At 40.5% G+C, this 10,905-nt stretch overlaps 1 pseudogene; it reads right to left on the reverse strand.

The window, feature by feature from the left end:
• Nucleotides 1-5,810: 5,810 nt before the first annotated feature.
• LOC118021794 lies at nt 5,811-6,927 on the reverse strand (annotated as a pseudogene).
• Between the last annotated feature and the right edge of the window lie 3,978 nt (nt 6,928-10,905).

The following is a 10,905-nucleotide window of genomic DNA, read 5'->3' on the forward strand; positions in this document are numbered from 1 at the left end:
ACAAAAAAAAAAAAAGAAATATACTTGATTTTTTTGTCATTTCTCTGTGTTTTAGTGTTTTCAAGTGCCCCTTCTGATGTAGGTCAAAGCATTTTGTTTTTCTTAAATGTGATATTGTAGTCTTTCTGCCCAGATAGCATGGAAAAGACTTTTCCAAATAAGGAAGTTTTGCTGCAGTGTGTGGGACTCAGGCAGCAGCCGTTGCTGCCATCCTAACTTAGTCAAATACAGTAGCTCCACTCTCCACGAAGCCAGGAAGCATTTAGGGACCCATTAGCCTTTTGCACAGCTGAACCATTGGGGTTGGGTGCTGCCAGCAGGTGGTTGTGGCAACCAGGGACACTACACGGAAAAAAAAATTGTAGAGAAGGCAAAATTTGGTTTCAGCACACCCCTACTCTCCACATTCCCTCCTTCCCAGCCCCAGCATCCTGAAAGTGTTTATTCTCTATTCAGGACAGAAAGTGGATGCTCTGATGTTTTGCAATCAGATAGCTAGGAGTTAAAATCCTGGCTCTCCACATATAATGTGACCTTCAGTAAGTTATTTAACTTTTTTAGACTTTTCCCTCTCTTTTTTTCTTTTTTCCTTCCTTTCTTTCTTTTTTTTTTTTAAAGATTATTTATTTATTTAGAGACAGCATGAATGCGAGGAGCAGAGGGAAGAGAGAGAGAGAATCCCAAGCAGTCTCCTCACTGAGCACAGAGGACGACAAGGGGCTTGATTGATCTCATGACCCTGAGATCATGACCTGAGCCCAAATCAAGAGTCAGACCCTTAACCGACTGAGTCATCCAGGTGCCCTTAGCCTCTTCCCTTTCTTTTAAAGTAAAAATGAGGGGCGCCTGGGTAGCTCAGTCGGTTAAGCATGTGCCTTCAGCTCAGGTCATGATCCCAGGGTCCTGCTCAGCAGGGAGTCAGCTTCTCCCTCTCCCTCTGCCTCTGCCCTTCCCCCTGTTTGTGCGCTTGTTCTCTCTCTCCCTAATAAATAAATGAAATCTTAAAAAAAAAAAAAAAGTAAAAATGATACTGCTTATCTCTTGGCATTGTTATGAGCAGTAAATAACCTAATAAATGTAATGTATGTAGTATGTCCCAATTCCCCGTCTTAGGCTCTAAAATTACTTGTTTTCCATCCTTTTTAAAGTACCTCCTCTGCTACCAGAACACCTTAATCTGTACTTAACCAAGGGTGAAGAGGAATGTGTGATTATTAAAATAATTTGTGCTAAGGTGTGAGTGACTACAATAAAAATTTATTAGCCCATATGAATTTCTGACTTCTGTAACCAGGGATGTTGTTGTAAATGAAATGAAGAATTTCCTTGCAGTAATGAAGACATATTTTCTTTTGTAATGCTCCTTAATTTATACCACTATGCCCTGCTCCACCTGCCCCTAAAGCCTACTCAGCCTTTTAGGGTGAGAAGAGCAAGTGCTCCATAAGAATCTATACAATCCTGGAAACTTGATAAACAGGATCATTTTTTTCCCCTTCTAGATAGAAGAATGCTCATCACCATATTTTCAGAAATGTTGAAAAACACATACTCTTTTAGACTGCTAAGTTCAGATCATAATACAGTGAGAATCTTTGACAAAAGTTTCTTATCTGAACAGTAAGGGCCTGTTCCCAAGGTCATACCCAAACGGAACAACAATTAACCCAAGACCAAGTAGATCTTAAGATAGCCTTGATGTAAAATGGTGCAGCCACTTTGGAAAAACAATCTGGCAGTTTCTCAGAAGGTTAAACATATGGCCCAGTAATTCTGCGCCAGGTATACACCCCAATATAAATGAAAATATATATTTACACAAAAACTTGCACATGAATGTTCATAGCAGGATTATTCACAATAGCTAAGAAGTAGAAACAACCCAAATGTCCATTAACTAATGAATGGATAAACAAAACGTGGCACATCCATACAATGGAATATTATTCAGCCATAAAAAGAAACGAAGTACTGATACAAGCTGCAACATGGATGAACTTTGAAAACATTATGATAAATGAAAAAAGTCTGACACAAAAGGCCACATATTATATGATGCCATTTATATGAAATTTCCAGAATAGACAAATTCATAGAGACAGAAAAAAGATTAGTGGTTGCCTAGGGCTGGGAGAAAAGAGGAGTTCTTATTTGTTTGTTTTGTTTTGTTTCTATGATTCTTTTAATTATTTTAACAAATTTATTTATTTTTTAGAGAGAGATTGAGCTCGTGTGGGGGGTAGGGGGGCAGAGAAGGGAGGGGCAGAGGGAGAGGGAGAAAGAGAATCTATTTTTTTTTTAAAGATTTAATTTATTTATTTGACAGAGAGAGACACAGTGAGAGCGGAACACAAGCAGGGGGAGCAAGGGAGGGAGAAGCAGGCTTCCCGCCGAGCAAGGAGCCTGATGTGGGGCTCGATCCGAGGACCTTGGGACCATGACCGGAGCTGAAGGAAAGTGCTTAATGACTGAGCCACCCAGGTGCCCCGAGGGAGAAAGAGAATCTTAAGCAGGCTCCACGCCCAGGGTGGAGCCTGATGAGGAGCTCGAGCTCACAATCCTGAGATCCTGACCTGAGCTGAAATCAAGAGCCGGCGCTTAACAGACGGAGTCACCTAGGTGCCCATTTTAACAATTTTAGACGCTAGAAAATTCTGTATCTTCTCAATTCCAATCTTTTGAGTTATAAAATATAAATTACCCAAATTAAAAAAATATTAAAATCCTTAAAAATATTCTTTCCACAATTTGAGATAAGACAAAACACAATTACAAATTTAAAAATTAGACCACTATGTACAGTTTGAGCTTTCCTTCTAATCTGTCTCTTTGCTTTAGTCGGATAAATTTAAATACATTTTTGGTAAGGTTTGTTGTCATGTGAAAAGGAGAGTGTTGTTGATGGGTATGGATTCTTATTTAGGGTGATGAAAATGTAAAATTCATGTGGTAAGGATTGCTCAACTCTGTCAATATATTAAAAATCAATGAATTGTACACTTTAAATGGATAAATTGCATAGTATATAAACTATATCTCAACAAAGCTGTTACACACACAGAGAGAGAGAAAGGTAGCCTCAGGTGCCTGGGTGGCTCAGTTGGTTAAGCGACTGCCTTCGGCTCAGGTCATGATCCTGGAGTCCCGGGATCCAGTCCCGCATCGGGCTCCCTGCTCAGCGAGGAGCCTGCTTCTCCCTCTGACCCTCCCCCCTCTCCTGCTCTCTCTCAAATAAATAAATAAAATTTAAAAAAAAAAAAAAAAGAAAGATAGCCTCAAGAAAAATACTTGTTGGGGCGCCTGGGTGGCTCAGTCGGTTAAGCGTCTGCCTTTGGCTCAGGTCATAATCCCAGGGTCCTGGGATCGAGCCCCACATCAGGCTCCTGGCTTGGCGGGAAGTCTGCTTCTCCCTCTCCGTCTGCCTCTCTCCCTGCTCATGCTCTCTCTCTCTCTCTGTATCTCTGTGTCTCAAATGAATGAATAAAATCTTAAAAAAAAAAAAAAAGAAAAGAAAAGTACTTGTTATCTTGTAGGTACTTACAGGTTGGTTGGCTAAAGGCTATAGGACTCCTGAGGTCTAGAAAATGGCCCTGGTATCCAATTGGAGATCCTAGTGAGTGGACACTAGTTGAGTCCAAGCACTGGTGGGAGGAGCTGGGTTGAGAACCTCATAAGCTCCTCATTTTGCATGCCGGTTCTTTTGATCAGAAACATGAATAAAACAATAAAAAACAGGCCAGAAAATGGCTTCTAGAATACATCTAAACAGTTATTTCTAGTATTGCTGCTGTTTTCTCTTAAAAATCAAATTTCTCTTTAGGCCCTATAAATAGAACAAGACTTATTAAAGGGATATCATTATTTAAGATTGGAGTCACAAGAGAAATCATATAATTACTAATTCCACAGGCAATGAATTAAAATGGAATGCTCAAATCAACCAAAGGGAAATGAGACAGGATCTTGGGAAAGATGCTAGATTATTAACAGAGTTCTTTTGCACTAAAACAAAAAGGGGTCAACATGAAATTCAGTTGTAATCGCTTTGCTTCAAAGATCTAAATGACCAATGGAATATTAAAAGGAACTCTTTGTAGATTAGGAAATTTAATACTGCTAGTAGTTGTTTCAGGATCAATTTTGGTAAAAATGGTACCATGACTGGGGCGCCTGGGTGGCTCAGTCGTTAAGCATCTGCCTTCGGCTCAGGTCACGATCCCAGGGTACTGGGATAGAGCCCCACGTCGGGCTCCCTGCTTGGTGGGGAGCCTGCTTTTCCCTCTGCCACTCCCCCTGCTTGTGTTCCCTCTCTCGCTGTGTCTCTCTCTTCAAATAAATAAAATCTTAAAAAAAAAAAAATGGTACCAGGACTTCATGAATTTTTGTGACCAGGAAATTTATAAAATGGAAACAAATAAATAAAGCATAATTCAGACCTTGTCAGCAACCTCCATTTTCTCTGAACCACTGAGAGAGCAGGGTGAAATTTTCCAGCTCAAAGCATGATTTGATAATTTAAGAATGCATTTAAATTAGTAAACACTCAAAATTAAGGTTGATTTTATACATTTAAAAATTGTTTTGGAATTTCAAAAGCAATGCATGCTCATTATGAAAAAATATATAAATATATATAAATTTAAAAATATAATAATGCAGGGACACCTGGGTGGCACAGTTAGTTAAGCAAATGACTCTTGGTTTCGGCTCAGGTCCTGATCTCAGGGTCGTAAGATCAAGCCCCATCTCAGCTCCATGCTCTGTTTAAGTTTCTCTCTCCTTCTCTCTCTGCCCCTCCCGCTGCTCTCTCTAAAATAAATAAATAAATCTTTTTTTAAAATGTAAGAATGCAGCAGTATATAAATTATTACTAATAATTACTAACAATACATGCTTACAAAGTACCCAGCACTAGGTTTAGAGGTATCTGATTTAATCCTCACAATCACCTGATAAAGGTAGTTATGGTATTGTCTTCCACTTTGCAGACAAGGAAGGTGAAGTTCAGAGAGGGTAAGTAACTTGTTTAAGGTCATACACCTTGTGAATGGTAGAATCAGTATTTGATTTTTTTTTTTTTTAATGCAGCACTTTATTTTCCTCACACATTAAGGCGTTGCTGGGGCCTAATGTTCTCACATGACGGTAGAAAACCAAAATTTGTTGATGTCTCTTAAATAATTGAGAATTGTGTATAAAAACCTTACATAAATTAAAAGGATGAATAAATTTACAGTTGGAAATACAAACCATTTTCCAGTTCAAGGCAACTGACAACCCACTGTGCTTTGGCAGGAAAACATCTGGTAAGAAAGGAGAGTGGGTTTACCTAAGGTTCTCACCTTCCCAACCCTGTCAGACCGGCAAGACAGAAATGACAACTGGTTCAGGACTCTTGCCAGCCTCTAAAGAAATCCTGGAATAGGCAGCTCTTACACATTAATACCCTGCACAGATCAAGAACCTCATGGTCTTGCAGATTCTCAAGTCAATGGATTTCTCTTCCATAAACATGTTCTCAGCCTCAGGACAAAGTGACTGAGCCACATGTGCTAAGGGTTTAAATCAAAGATATGTACAGGGTATTAAACATATACCAACGGAATAGTTAACTTGGATACAAGATCAATATCAGCAACAAGTTCTACAATCCAGTGCTGATATCAGATACAAGCTTCAAGGACAAATTTCTTCTCAAAGGCTTATTCTAGTGTCCTGAGTCTAGCATGAGGTGTATACATTTGCCAGGGCAAATTTATACTCCGGAGTTCATTCATGCAGCAAATGCTACAAAGCTGCTCGCAGTCCATTTAGAAGCATTCCTGGTGGATGATGGAGGGGCCCAACTCATCATACTCGGGCTTGCTGATCCACATCTGCTGGAAGGTGGACAGTGAGGCTAGCATGGAGCCCCCGATCCACACGGAGTACTTGTGTTCAGGAGGAGAGATGATCTTGATCTTCATCATGCTGGGCTCCAGAGCTGTGATATCCCTCTGCATCCTGTCTGCGATTCTGGGGTACATGGTGGTCCTGCCAGACAGCACTGTGTTAGCGTAGAGGTCCTTCCGGATGTTGATGTCACACTTCATGATGGAGTTGAAGGTGGTCTCGTGGATGTCACAGGACTTCAATACCCAGGAAGCAAGGCTGGAAGAGCATCTCGGGACTGTGGAACCCCTCGTTGCCACTGGTGATCACCTGCCCATCTGGCAGCTCATAGCTCTTCTCCAGAAAGGAGGAGGATGAGGTGATGGCCATCTCCTGCTCGAAATCCAAAGCGATGTAGCAGAGCTTCTCCTTGATGTCATGCACGATTTCCCACTCAGTGGTGGTGGTGAAGCTGTGTCTACCCTCCGTGAGGATCTTCAGAAGGTAGGTCATCAGGTCCTGTCCAGTCAGGTCCAGACACAGGATGGAGTGGAGCAAGGCATGCCCCTTGTAGATGGGCACAGTGTGGGTGACCCCATCCTCAGAATCCATGACAATACCAGTGGTGTGGCCAGAAGCATATAGGGACAGCACAGCCTGGATGGCTACATACATGGCTGGAGTGTTGAAGGTCTCTGTGATCTGAGTCATCTCATGGTTGGCCTTGGGGTTTGGGGGGGCCTCGGTCAGCAGCACGGGGTGCTCCTTGGGGATCATGTGCAAAAGGTGTGGTGCCAGATCTTCTCCATGTCATCCCTGTTGGTGATAATGCTGTGTTCGATGGGATTCTTGAGGGTCAGGATGCCCCACTTGCTCTGGGTCTCATCACCCATGTAGGAATCCTTTTGGCCCATGCCCACCATATAACACCCTGATGTCGGGGCTGCCAGATGATGGACAGGAACAAGGCTCAGGGGGGGTGTCATCCCCAGCAAAGTCCGCCGTGCACCTGCCAGAGCCATTGTCAAAGACAAGCACTGGGATCTCCTTTTCCATTGAGGTCGGTGAAGGTGATGGGAGAACGCGGAGTGTGGGAGAACGTGGAGCGCGGGCTGGCTGCCACGAGTGAGCTAGAATCAGGATTTTAAACCACGCAGTTGCATTCAACGTCTAAGCTCTTAAATTCCTTTATCCTTTAAGTAAAGATCCCATCAACTTCTCTAATCGTCTTCCCCCAAATTAACTATTATTTACTGTTCACTGTAGATTACAAAGGTAAAGTTTAATAACTGGAAAATAACCATTAGCTTTCTCATGACAATATCAGTGAATCAGATATATTATAAAATATATGAAATTAATTATATGTATACCTGTAATTAAATATAATTAATCACATAAAATTAATACATTATAAAATATATTTAAGTATTCATGGACCCAGATGTCAACCCAAGAGAAATGAAAACTCATGTCTACATAAAAACATGTATGTGAATGTTCATAGCAGCATTATTCATAATAGCCAAAAAGTGGAAACAGTTCAAATGTCCATGAACTGTTGATTGATAAGCAAAATGTGGTATACCCACACAATGGAATATTATCAGCAATAAAAAGGAATGAAGTACTAATACATGCTATCCTATGGATGAACCTTGGAAACATGCTAATTGAAAGAAGCCAATCATAAAGGACCACATACTGTATAATTCCACTTATAAGAATTCTCCAGAATAGGTAAATCAATAGAGACAATGTACATTAGTGGTACCTAGGCCTGGGGTTAGAGGTGTGTAATAGGCAATGACTGAGAAAAGGTAGATTTCTTTTGGGGATGATGAACATATTCTAAAATTGATTGTAGTGATGGTTTCACAACTCTGTAAACATATTAAAAACCATTGAGCTGTATACTTTAAATGTATGAATTTTATAGCATTTAAAGTAAATCTTAATAAAGCTGCTGAAACTTCATGACAGTGAAAGGACATTATGATCAAAATCCATTTGGTTATTTCAATCTGTTCTTGAAATCTGAAGAATTAATAAAAATATAATCAAGAACACCTTCATAAATCAAGGTAGGTAGTTTGCTGCTCAGATATGACAAGGTTTTGATGAGAAGAGAAAGCAGATGTTTTAAAACCACAAGAAACAACCACAAAGTTACATAAATGGTCAGAAAAAAAGGAAGAAAGAAAACTTATATAAGAATCTATAACACATCTCAGCTTTAGTTTAGTTTGCATTTGTTAATATTTGGATTTTATTTATTTATTTTTAAAGATTTTATTTATTTATTTGACAGAGAGAGCAAGAGAGCACAAGCAGGGGGAACAGCAGAGGGAGAGGGAGAATCAGGCTCCCCGCCAAGCAGGGAGCCCCATGTGGGGCTCGATCCCAGGACCCTGGGATCATACCTGAGCCGAAGGCAGGCACTTAACCATCTGAGCCACCCAGGCACCCCTCGTATTTGGATTTTAGAGATGACTTCTTTAACATGGTTTTATTTATTTATTTATTTTAATTTTTATTTAAGATTTTATTTATTTATTTGTCAGAGAGAGAGAGATTGAGAGAGAGAGCGAGAGAGCACAAGCAGGGGGAGCAGCAGAGGGAGAAGCAGGCTCCCCGCTAAGCAGGGAGCCCAATGCAAGATTCGATCCCAGGGCCCCGGGATCATGACCTGAGCCGAAGGCAGACGCTTAGCCAACTGAGCCACCCAGGTGTCCCTAACATTATTTTAAAATATAACAAATTTCTGGCAAAGGAGACAGGTAAACTAGCTGTGACGGCATGGTAGCTAAGCTCCAAAGATGGCCCCTGATATACTCCCTATTATTCATGCTTTTGTATGGTTCCCTCTCATACAGAATCTGGATTGACCTCACTCTTTTTTTTTTTTAATTAGTAATATTTTAAATAAGATTTAAAGTGTCATACAAAATTTTGAAGCTTGATGATGGGTGCGTGAACACTCATTCACTTTTTGTATCTTTGAACATTTCTCTACTTTTTTGTTTTGTTTTGTTTTGTTTTAACCAATGGAATACAGTGAAAGTGACATTAGGTCAGTTCTAGACTTAAGCTTTACAAATACTTGGCAATTTTTGCTCTTGCGCATTTTTTGTGCAAAAGGGAGAGGGAGAGAAAATCTTAAGCAGGCTCCGGGGTGGGGGGCCCAGTGGGGCTCAATCTCACAACCATGGGATCAAGACCTGAGCCAAGATCAAGAGTCTGATGCTTAACCAACTGAACTACCCAGGCACCCTGCTTTTGCACTTTTGGAGAGTCCTGAAGTGCCATGTAAAAAAGTCGGGCTACCCTGCTGGAGAGATTGTAGAGACCACTTTTAGGCAACCAACTTAAACAATGGAAACCTGAGTGTGGTAGAAGGGCCCACAGTTACCCCCTAGCTGAACACAAACAGGCTTATTAGGCGACCCACCTCAAAATATCCATAAGCCTTGGCAGACCAATGGGTTACTTACACCCAGACATGGGTAACAAAAAAAGGAAAATTCCATAGTTCCCACACGTCCTCACCTTCCCTCTTAACTGCAGCGCCCCCACCACTGCCTCCTAGCAGACAGCCTCTTCTGTCTCTACCGTCCAGCCCACTGCTCCCTTGCAGTGTAGTCAATAAACTTCTATCTCGTTTTTTCTGTCTTGGGTGAATTCTGTCAACACTCGCACTGCTGGCCTCCACCCAGTTGGGTGGTCCCATAGAGATCACATGGAGAAGTGATGTGGAGAGGCCAAGTAGAAAGGGAGAGACCCTGAGACTGCATGGAGAAAGAGGCCCAGCCATCCCAGCAGCCCATTTCTGCCCTCCCCCTCCTAACCAACCTCAGCAAAATTCCAGACATGTGAGTGTGCCATCTTGGATGTTCTGGCCTAGTGGAGACCCAAATGACTGCAGCTTCATCTGACATCACATGGAGCAGAATTCCCAACTGAGGTTGATCAATCCACAGAATCATGACAGAAAATACAATAAAGCCACTGAATTTTGGAGTGTTTTGATTATGTAGTCATAAATAATTGAAATGAATATTTTTGGTTTGTATTCTTCCAATCTTTTAATCCCACAGGTGTTTGTGGCTTTGCTGTTCTTAGAGCTCCTTGGGGAAGAAACTGCCATAGTTCTTTGGAAATAATTTCAAATTTACAAAAAAAGTAATGAAAGAGTACACAGACCTTTCATATACCCTCCATCTTGATCCTCCACTTATTATTATTTCTTAATCATTTGAGAATAAGTTGTAGACATGATGCCCATTACCCTTTAATATTCCAGTTTGTATTTCTTGAGTCCAAGGATTCAGTGCAACAATCCAAATCAGGAAATTAACTTGATCCAATAATATCATCTAATCTATACACCCCGTGCAAACCTTACCCATGGTCTCAGTAATGTCCCTTATAAGTCCAGGATTCGATTTAGAATCACATGTTGCATTTAGTTGTCATGTCTCTTTAGTCTTCTTCAATCTGGAAGTTTCTCAGTTTCTTAGTTATCTTTCATGATCTTGATGGTTTCGGAGAGCCCAAGCCAATTACTTTTGAGAATGTGTCTCAATTATGGAAACTTGTCTGCTGTTTCTTTATAATGTATGCATTTTGTCAGGAATCTCACAGAAGTAATGCTGTGCTAGTTTCCAGGAATCATATGAGGAGGCACATGATGTTAATTTGTTCCATTAATGGTGATGTCAACTTTTATTACTTAGTTAAGATGGTGTCTGCCAGGTTCTCTATTGTAACATAATTAATAATTATTTTGTAACAAGAATCTTTGAGATCATTTGAATATCTTGTTTCTTATCAAATTTTCACCAGTTTCAGCATTTATTAATGATTCTAACCTGAATAAATTATTATTCTGATGATTATGAAATGGGGATTTTCTAAACTTATCATTCCTTCTAGATTTATTAGGTAGGATAGAAGTTTCCTTTCTCTCCTATTAATTAATGTCAGTATGGACTCAGGATTTCTCTTTTTTTTTTCTTCAGGATTTCTCTTTTA

Source organism: Mirounga leonina, unplaced genomic scaffold (genome assembly GCF_011800145.1).
Source record: "Mirounga leonina isolate KUSES-001 unplaced genomic scaffold, KU_Mleo_1.0 Mir_114, whole genome shotgun sequence".
NCBI lineage: Eukaryota > Metazoa > Chordata > Mammalia > Carnivora > Phocidae > Mirounga > Mirounga leonina.